Source organism: Lepidochelys kempii, chromosome 1 (assembly GCF_965140265.1).
Source record: "Lepidochelys kempii isolate rLepKem1 chromosome 1, rLepKem1.hap2, whole genome shotgun sequence".
Lineage (NCBI taxonomy): Eukaryota > Metazoa > Chordata > Testudines > Cheloniidae > Lepidochelys > Lepidochelys kempii.
The window spans coordinates 279,656,603-279,664,603 of NC_133256.1; positions in this window are offsets into that span (position 1 = coordinate 279,656,603).

Genomic DNA, 8,001 nt, shown 5'->3' on the forward strand with positions numbered 1-8,001 from the left:
ATAAACAAAAGAAATAGTATTTTTTGAATTCATCTCAAACAAGTTCTGTAGTCCAATCTCTTTATCATGAAAGTGCAACTTACAAATGTGAGGTTTTTTTGTTATGTAACTGCACTCAAAAACAAAACAATGTAAAACTTTAGAGCCTACAAGTCCACTCAGTCCTACTTCTTGTAAAGAAACTTGTTTGTCTCAGCAATTGGCTGAACATTTATGGGTGATAATGCTGCCCACTTCTTATTTACAATGTCACTTGAAAGTGAGAACAGGAATTCATATGGCACTTTTGTAGCTGGAATTGCAAGATATTTGCATGCCAAATATGCTAAACATTTGTGTGCCCCTTCATGCTTTGGCCACCATTCCAGAGGTCATGCTTCCATGCTGATGACACTCACTAAAAAAGAATGCGTTAATTAAATTTGTGACTGAACTCCTTGGGGGAGAATTGCATGTCTCCTACTCAGTTTTACTCACATTCTGCCATATATTTCATGTTATAGCAGCCTCGGATGATGACCCAGCATGTTTTTCGTTTTAAGAACATTTTCACTGCAGATTTGACAAAACACAAAGAAGGTACCAATGTGAGATTTCTAAAGATAGCTACAGCACTCAACCCAAGGTTTAAGAATTTGAAATGTCTTCCAAAATCTGAGAGGAATGAGGCATAGAGCATGCTTTCAGAAGTCTTAAAAGAGCAACACTCAAATGCAGAAACTACAGAACCCAAACGATCAAAAAAGAAAATCAACCTTCTGCTGGTGGCATCTGACTCAGATGATGAAAATGAACATGCATCGGTCTGCACTGCTTTGGATCATTATCGAGCAGAACCTGTCATCAGCATGGAAGTATGTCCTCTATAATGGTGGTTGAAGCATGAAGGCACATATGAACCTTTAGCGCATCTGGCACATAAATATCTTGCGACACTGGCTACAACAGTGCTATCCGAATGCCTCTTCTCACTTTCAGGGGATACTGTAAACAAGAAGTGGGCAACATTTTCTCCTGCAAATGTAAAGAAACTTGTTAAGCCAATTGCTCAGACAAACAAGAAGCAGGACTGAGTGGACGTGCAGGCTCTAAAATTTTACATTGTTTTATTTTTGAATGCATTTTTGTACATAATTCTACATTTGTAAGTTCAGCTTCCATGATAAAGAGATTGCACTACAGTACTTGTATTAAGTCAATTGAAAAATACTATTTATTTTGTTTTTTACAGTGCAAGTATTTGTATTCTGTGTTGTAACTGAAATCAATATATTTGAAAATGTGGAAAAACTCCAAAGATATTTAAAGAGTATTCTATTATTATTTAACAGTGTGATTAATCGTCATTAATTTTTTTAATCGCTTGACAGCCCTAAAAAAAAAGTTACTAAATGTTTAGCGAGGCAATTTTCTCCTCCCCCTCAACATGTCCCCCTAGGTGTTTTTTAAAGAGAAACTTTCTCCCACAGCTACCACAACTTAAAAATAAACATGCAAACAAGCAGTTGAGGCAAGTGTAACTCACACACCTAGGAAGTTTGTTGAGGCAAGTGTAACTCACTCGCCTTGGAACCTGGTGTAGGGCCTTGAAACTCAACCCAAGCCTGACAGGACCCAGTGACTTCAAGTGTCAGATTCAGGTTGGGTCTGATCTGAAAACAACCCAACCCTCTCAGGGTTGGGTCAGGTAATCTCTGATCACCCATGGGAGATAACTTCACGTCCCAATCCTGCTGGCTGCTGCCACCTCGCTGTGCTGTGTATGTGTGTGCCGAGGAGTCTCAGCACTTCTAACTCTGCAGCAAGACAGCAGCAGGGCATGCATTCACTGCACTGACCCCATGGGCAGGAGGTGACCAGAGATGGATCACAAGCATGGGGCGCACTGAGGGGGAAATCTCTACCAGGCCAAGCCCCAAGGATGAGGCAGCAGAGGCAGCACTGTCACAGGTTCAGGGGGAACTGTCAGGGTCGGGTTGGTTCTGAAAACAACTCGACAGCCTAGTGTCAGGTTCGGGTTGACTGTGCTCAGCTCAGGTTTAGGGCCACACTGGGCTTTAAAATTAGGCCCAAGCAGGCCTCTAACCTAGTGCTCTGTGCCACAGTTTTCCCTCTTCCGGCTCCAGAGGCTTCAGTCTTCTGCTCTCAGGTGGCTAAGTTCCAGTGCTTCTAAATGAGTTAGTCCTCAAGCCAAATCATAAAAATACTAACAAAATAAAAGTATTTTTCCATGCTTCGCCCCAAGCTCAGGGCTCCCGCTATCCTTCTGGCCCTTCTCCAGGCTTTCCAACCCACCAGGACTCCCCAAGTCTTTGATCTGTTACCTAGGGCTTCCAAGTTACCATTGCATCAGAGATTCCTTCCTGTTTAGGCCTTGGGTCTCTCTCAGTTCCACAGAGTCCTCTGAGCAAGGGAGCTCTCTGCCTAGACAGACCTTTCCCAGGGCTTCCCTAACCTTTAGTCTTCCCCTCTCTGCCCTTTTTGGCTGTTTGTGAAGCCAAGAGTCTCCAAGCGCTTCCTGCTTCCTGTAACTGCTCCCTACTGGTGTCTCTTCTGACTGAACACAGACAGAGCTAGCCCTTTTATCAGCTAATTCTGTTCGGTCATGTGACTCCCCTCCCTTGAGTGTTTCTGCAATTATTGTTAGAAACTGCAGCCCTCCCAAGGCATAATACTTAATAGCGATGCAATCCAGGGATAGAGGTCTCTGCACCCGGGGATCAGTTTGTGGGGGACTGCAGAATTTCTGATTTTACCCAATAAGAGGAAATAATCATGGGAGTGTGTGATGGGGTGTACTGGCCCCACACTGGAGCGAAAGGGGCTAAAGCAGCGCTCCTAGCAGCAGAAGCCACGTGCTGGACATTCTCCAACCGCTGTTGCAGTATAAAAGGGAGCAACCTAGGTCAGTCTGGGCTGGCTGCTGAGGAGGAAGAATGGATCTTGTTGACACCAGCTGAGTAGCAGCCAGGATCCCCGACTGCGGGAGCAGGAGATGCTGATGCCCAGGCAGGGGCCCAGGTACTTGTGGACACTCCAGAGAGATTGCAGTTGCCACCTAAGTAGCCCAGAGACTCTGAAGACACCCTGACTTCAACTGCAGGAGTCATGATAAGAAATAGCCCAGGGAGGGACAGACCAGTGTCCTGAAAGCAGTCGGTGTGTTGTGGGTGGATTCCCTGCTGACTTAGTGGTGAATCCGTTTGCCACTACCAGGGCCCTGGACTGAGACCTGGTGTAGCAGGGATGGCCTGGGTCTCCCTACCCGGCTGCCCCCTTTGTGGGGTGGCCCACCAAACCACCCCCCACTGACTCCGGCCATTGGACCGCGCTTCCCCGCAGTCAAGGTGAGCCCGATTGACTTTAACTGTGGCCTACCCCTCCCTTGCCTCGCCTCCAAGGGGACGGAGTGTACTGGCCCCATGACAGGGAGACAGATGCCTGAAAGTGAAAATCTACCTCAGACAAACAAACTGGGGCAAGAAACTGGATGGTAGAAAAGCCAGTAGCCTTCTCCTCCTCCATAGTTTCTTACGGATGGTCAGGCAAACCAAATCTTCCCATTAATTAAAAACTCTGAGGTAGCAACACAGTATCAAGGATCCCACTAGTTGCTAGGACCAATAGGAAAATTGCACAATGTCTTTCTTTCCCTTTTTCTTTGGGATAAAAGCTTCCCTGCTTTTGGCTGCTCTCTGCACCAGTAGAAACAAAGAATCCAAAATGGAGAAGAGGTTGTTTATAGAAGGACCTCCTCCTACAGGGCAGGTTACAATAATCAAGAGGGCAGATATAAGCATAGAGAGAGAGACTGTGAACACATGCTTTGCTCTGACAGCAAGCAGCCCGGTTTCACTCTAGAGAAGGTAGAAGTTGAAGCAAGCCCAGCTATTTTCTACAGACAGTTCTCAGCTTTCTTTTTCATTTTATACAAAGTCCCTGTGTACATAGCCTCGTTTATTACCCAGTTTATTTTTTATTTGCCTACAACACTCTGTCATCACCTTTGTAATCAAATTTGTATAAGCACCATGTCCCAGATCCAGCAGTTCATCCTTATTCAGCAAAGTACTTAGGCCCAGATCCTCAAAAGTATTTAGGTGCCTAATTCCCATCGATTTCAGTGAGAGTTAGGTGGCAAAATACCTTTGAGGGTATGGGCCTAAAGCACAAGCTGAATTTCCACCGACTTCAATAGCCAGAGTACATCCAGAATGATCTGGAAAACAATCATATTTCTTCTGAGTTCTGTGATTAAGGTGGTAGTTGTGCTTTTATTATTCTAAAGCTAGCAATGATAATAAAGAAAGTGTGTTTGGCAGAGAGAATGTATTTCTGCCTTGGTAAAACATCACAAGGTTTCTTTTTGTGCTCTGTTAAAGCAATGGAACTGCATTTATACTGTGAATTAAAAAAGCAGATGAAAGGAGACAGAAAACGGATGCAAGTCAAGAGCAAGGCAGTCAGGTACTTTAAAAGGATTACATTTTTTTTCTTCATTTTAAAAAAAGCTGTGCACATCACCAGTCTAAAAACAGGAACAGAACACCAATAGAATTCAATGTGTGTCATTTGTTCCAGTGGCAAGCTGTATTCCATCCTCCCACCTCTCCCCTCAGTGCCTTCCTTTTCCTCCTACCCTTATTGGGTAGGAGACTAAGTGTGGCAGCAATGATAGTAAGGTGGATAAGCTTCAAGTCCCCAAGGAGTCAGTACCACTCTTCTGGAAATTTGCTTTAGCTGCCTTGGTTCATTCTTCGCAATGAGCTTATATACAATGCAAATCTTATTCCTTCATTTACCTATTTTAAGCTTCAGTTGATTATAAATGTTTAATAGACTACTAAGATCACTCTGTGGAAACATTAGTGGAATAGTCTTTAGCTCAGGAGCATGTCTCTTTTTATGTTTGTTCTTTAACGAAAAAGAGTGTAGAATCTTAAGAGTTTCCACACACATACAAAACATAAGGATAATGGTGGAAGACATCTTCCTCCTCTGGAGTTGATGCCTGGAATCTTAAGAGGACAATTAAAAATAATTCTCTCACATGGGAATAATTCCCATTAGAAGTACATGTGACAGCTTTATTCTAATGTCTCAATTCCTACCCTTTAGTATAGCAAAGCTTCCGACTTTACTCAACATACCCCCAAATTTCAGTGGTAGCAATGAACGAAGGATAAGCAACGTGAGCACACTTGGCCACATTAATGTCTATAAACAATTTTGTACAAGGGCTTGTCTTTTTGTTCCAGATTTTTACAACACCGAGCACAATGGGCAGTAGATCCATGAATGGAGCTCCTACATGCTACCACAATACAAATAATAAATATTTTCAGCATATAGCTTAGATGTCATATTTATTGAGCAATGCTACAATGATTTTAAGTGGATTCAGAATGAGCAGAGGTACTAAAGGAGCTTCATAACTGCTTTGAAGTAAATTGGGTGACATTCATCATTGACACAAAGTATTTACTGATTCCTGGGTGGTTCTTTTTTTTCTTTTTTGCTTTTTTTCCTTCAGACATCCTGAACTGAGAGATACATGAACTGCTTATTGAATTTCAACAGGCCGCTCATGAATTGCTTAGTTGCTGGCTTGATTAAATAATAACAAGACTATTTCCATAGAAATTGACTCATTATTCTGCTAACTTTCAATATTTTTCAGATGACAGTTATAGAGAAAGCCACCTATATTTTGTGGCAAGGGGCTGGGTTTTGGGGGTACAACCCTCCAATATTAAAACCCATTGAAAAAGGTACCTACATTATTTTATTATGAAAAATCTCTCCTTATTTTAAGGAGCCTTCCCAGTTGTCTAAAATGAGCATTGTTTATTTGATTGAGTGATGATTGTTACATTGAATGTTGTTGTTACAACCTAATGTCCTAAATTATATTGTGAGTGATTTATGGAAGTATTCTAGAATGTGATTGTATCACTGCTGTCTCCCCTTGGCATCTTCATGAATATGCATATGGTCATAAACGAAAAAAGGGGCTATCCAGGTAAGCATAAACTGCAAACAAACAACCAGGAACCAAAACCTGAGCAACTCCTGCAAGGTGCTGAACATCCTGGTTGAAGCAGCACTTGGTCTCCCAAATAAATTGTACAGTTTTTATTTTTTTTCTCTATGTGCATGATTTCATAACTTTTTTTCTAAACTAAAGTAAGATTTATACCATAAAATGTGAACACTCTATGGGCATTTCACTTTAAGAAACCTTCCAAACCACTAACAACTCACCAGTGTAAGACATTTAGTGCATCTTTGATATAAGCAGAGCTAAGCGAAAAATCCAAAATTTCAATGTTTGTTTTCATCTTGGATCAGGAGAAAGTTGAAATATCAACATTTTTCATTGAAGGAAATGTTCTGAAATAATTTGAATTGGAAAGGGAAAAACAGGTTATTTTTGACATGCTTTGTTAAAACAGAACATTTTGATATTCCTGAATTAAAATGCTTCATTTTGATTTGTTGAACAGACTCAAAACATTTCGTTTCAAGTCAGTTCAGCAATAAACTGAATCTACCAACAGCCTCATGCGACTGGTTTTTCAGAGGTTAGCAGTGTTGCAGGTGAGCGTGTCTTGAGATGGAGGGAATGGAAATTAAATTAAAACAAAATATTCTTTTGAACAGTGTGGGCAAAGGGGTGGTTGCTCCATAAATAGACAGGCACTGCTTTGTGAGGAGGGCTCTGACAGCATCAGGTTTTTTGACAATTGTGGTCTGATCTTTTTTTATTCAGACATCCCCCAACGTAACAAAATATAAGCTTTTAAAAAATATATTAGTGATGGGTACTTGTCAAAGTGTCTAGATGCTAATAGTCAGCTTATCATTTGGTGATTACTATAGTGAGCTCTCAAACACATTTTATTTAGGGTATCAAGGATATTTCAAAATGTGGGGTAGGCCTGACTTTAACAAAGCGGCTCCCAACAGAGCTACTGCATTCTTCCAGCAGGAATTCTAAAGTGGGATTCATGTCACTGCAGCTTTGAGGAGTATCACCCACATACTATAATCAACCTGACACAGTTCATAACATTTGCCAGCTGACAATTGCCAATAAACCAATAAAATAGCAAATCAACGTAGATTTTTATGGAGACAACTTGTGGTTCTATGAGGAACATATTTGTTTATGGTACTCATTTACTATGATGATTGGATCCACAAGCTACCTAGATAGACATAGGGAGTAGATTTGTGCACAAACAAGCACTGTTTTTTGTACTGTATTCTAAAATGTACAGTGTTTTTCTATGACAATGCTGTTTTTGAATAAATGTTAGTTGAATTCAGCTTGCTGTCTAATCTGTGTTAGCAAACCATACATTTAGCCTCAGCCTGAAAGGACAAAATCTTTCTTCACTAGTTTGGAACATTAAGCTTACTGTTGACTGTGTTGGTATTTAATAACGTCCAGTTTTGTTTCTGTTTCTTTTCAGTGTTCAGAATCTACACAAATGGATGCTTTGCACAGTTGTTTGCAAATCTGACATTTATGACCTAGTGTGCTTTGTTAAAAGAAATAATTACTTACTGTAGTTCTTTAAAAACCAACCCACTTTAGTTAGGCCTGGTCTACACTACAGAGTTAGGTCGAACTTAGCCACGTTAGGTCGATTTTAAAATGAATATGTCCACACAACCAACCCTGTTCCGTCGACTTAAAGGGCTCTTAAATCACCTTCTGTACTCCTTCCTGGTGAGGGGAGTAGCACTAAAATCGACCTTGCTGGGTCGAATTTGGGGTAGTGCGGATGCAAAATCGACCATATTGGCCTCTGGGAGCTATCCCAGAGTGCTCCATTGTGACTGCTCTGGATAGCACTTTGAATTCCGATGCACTAGCCAGGTACACAGGAAAAGCCCCAGGAACTTTTGAATTTCACTTCCTGTTTGGTCAGCGTGGTGAACTCAGCAGCACAGGTGACCATGCAGTCCCCCCAGAATCGCAAACGAGCTCCA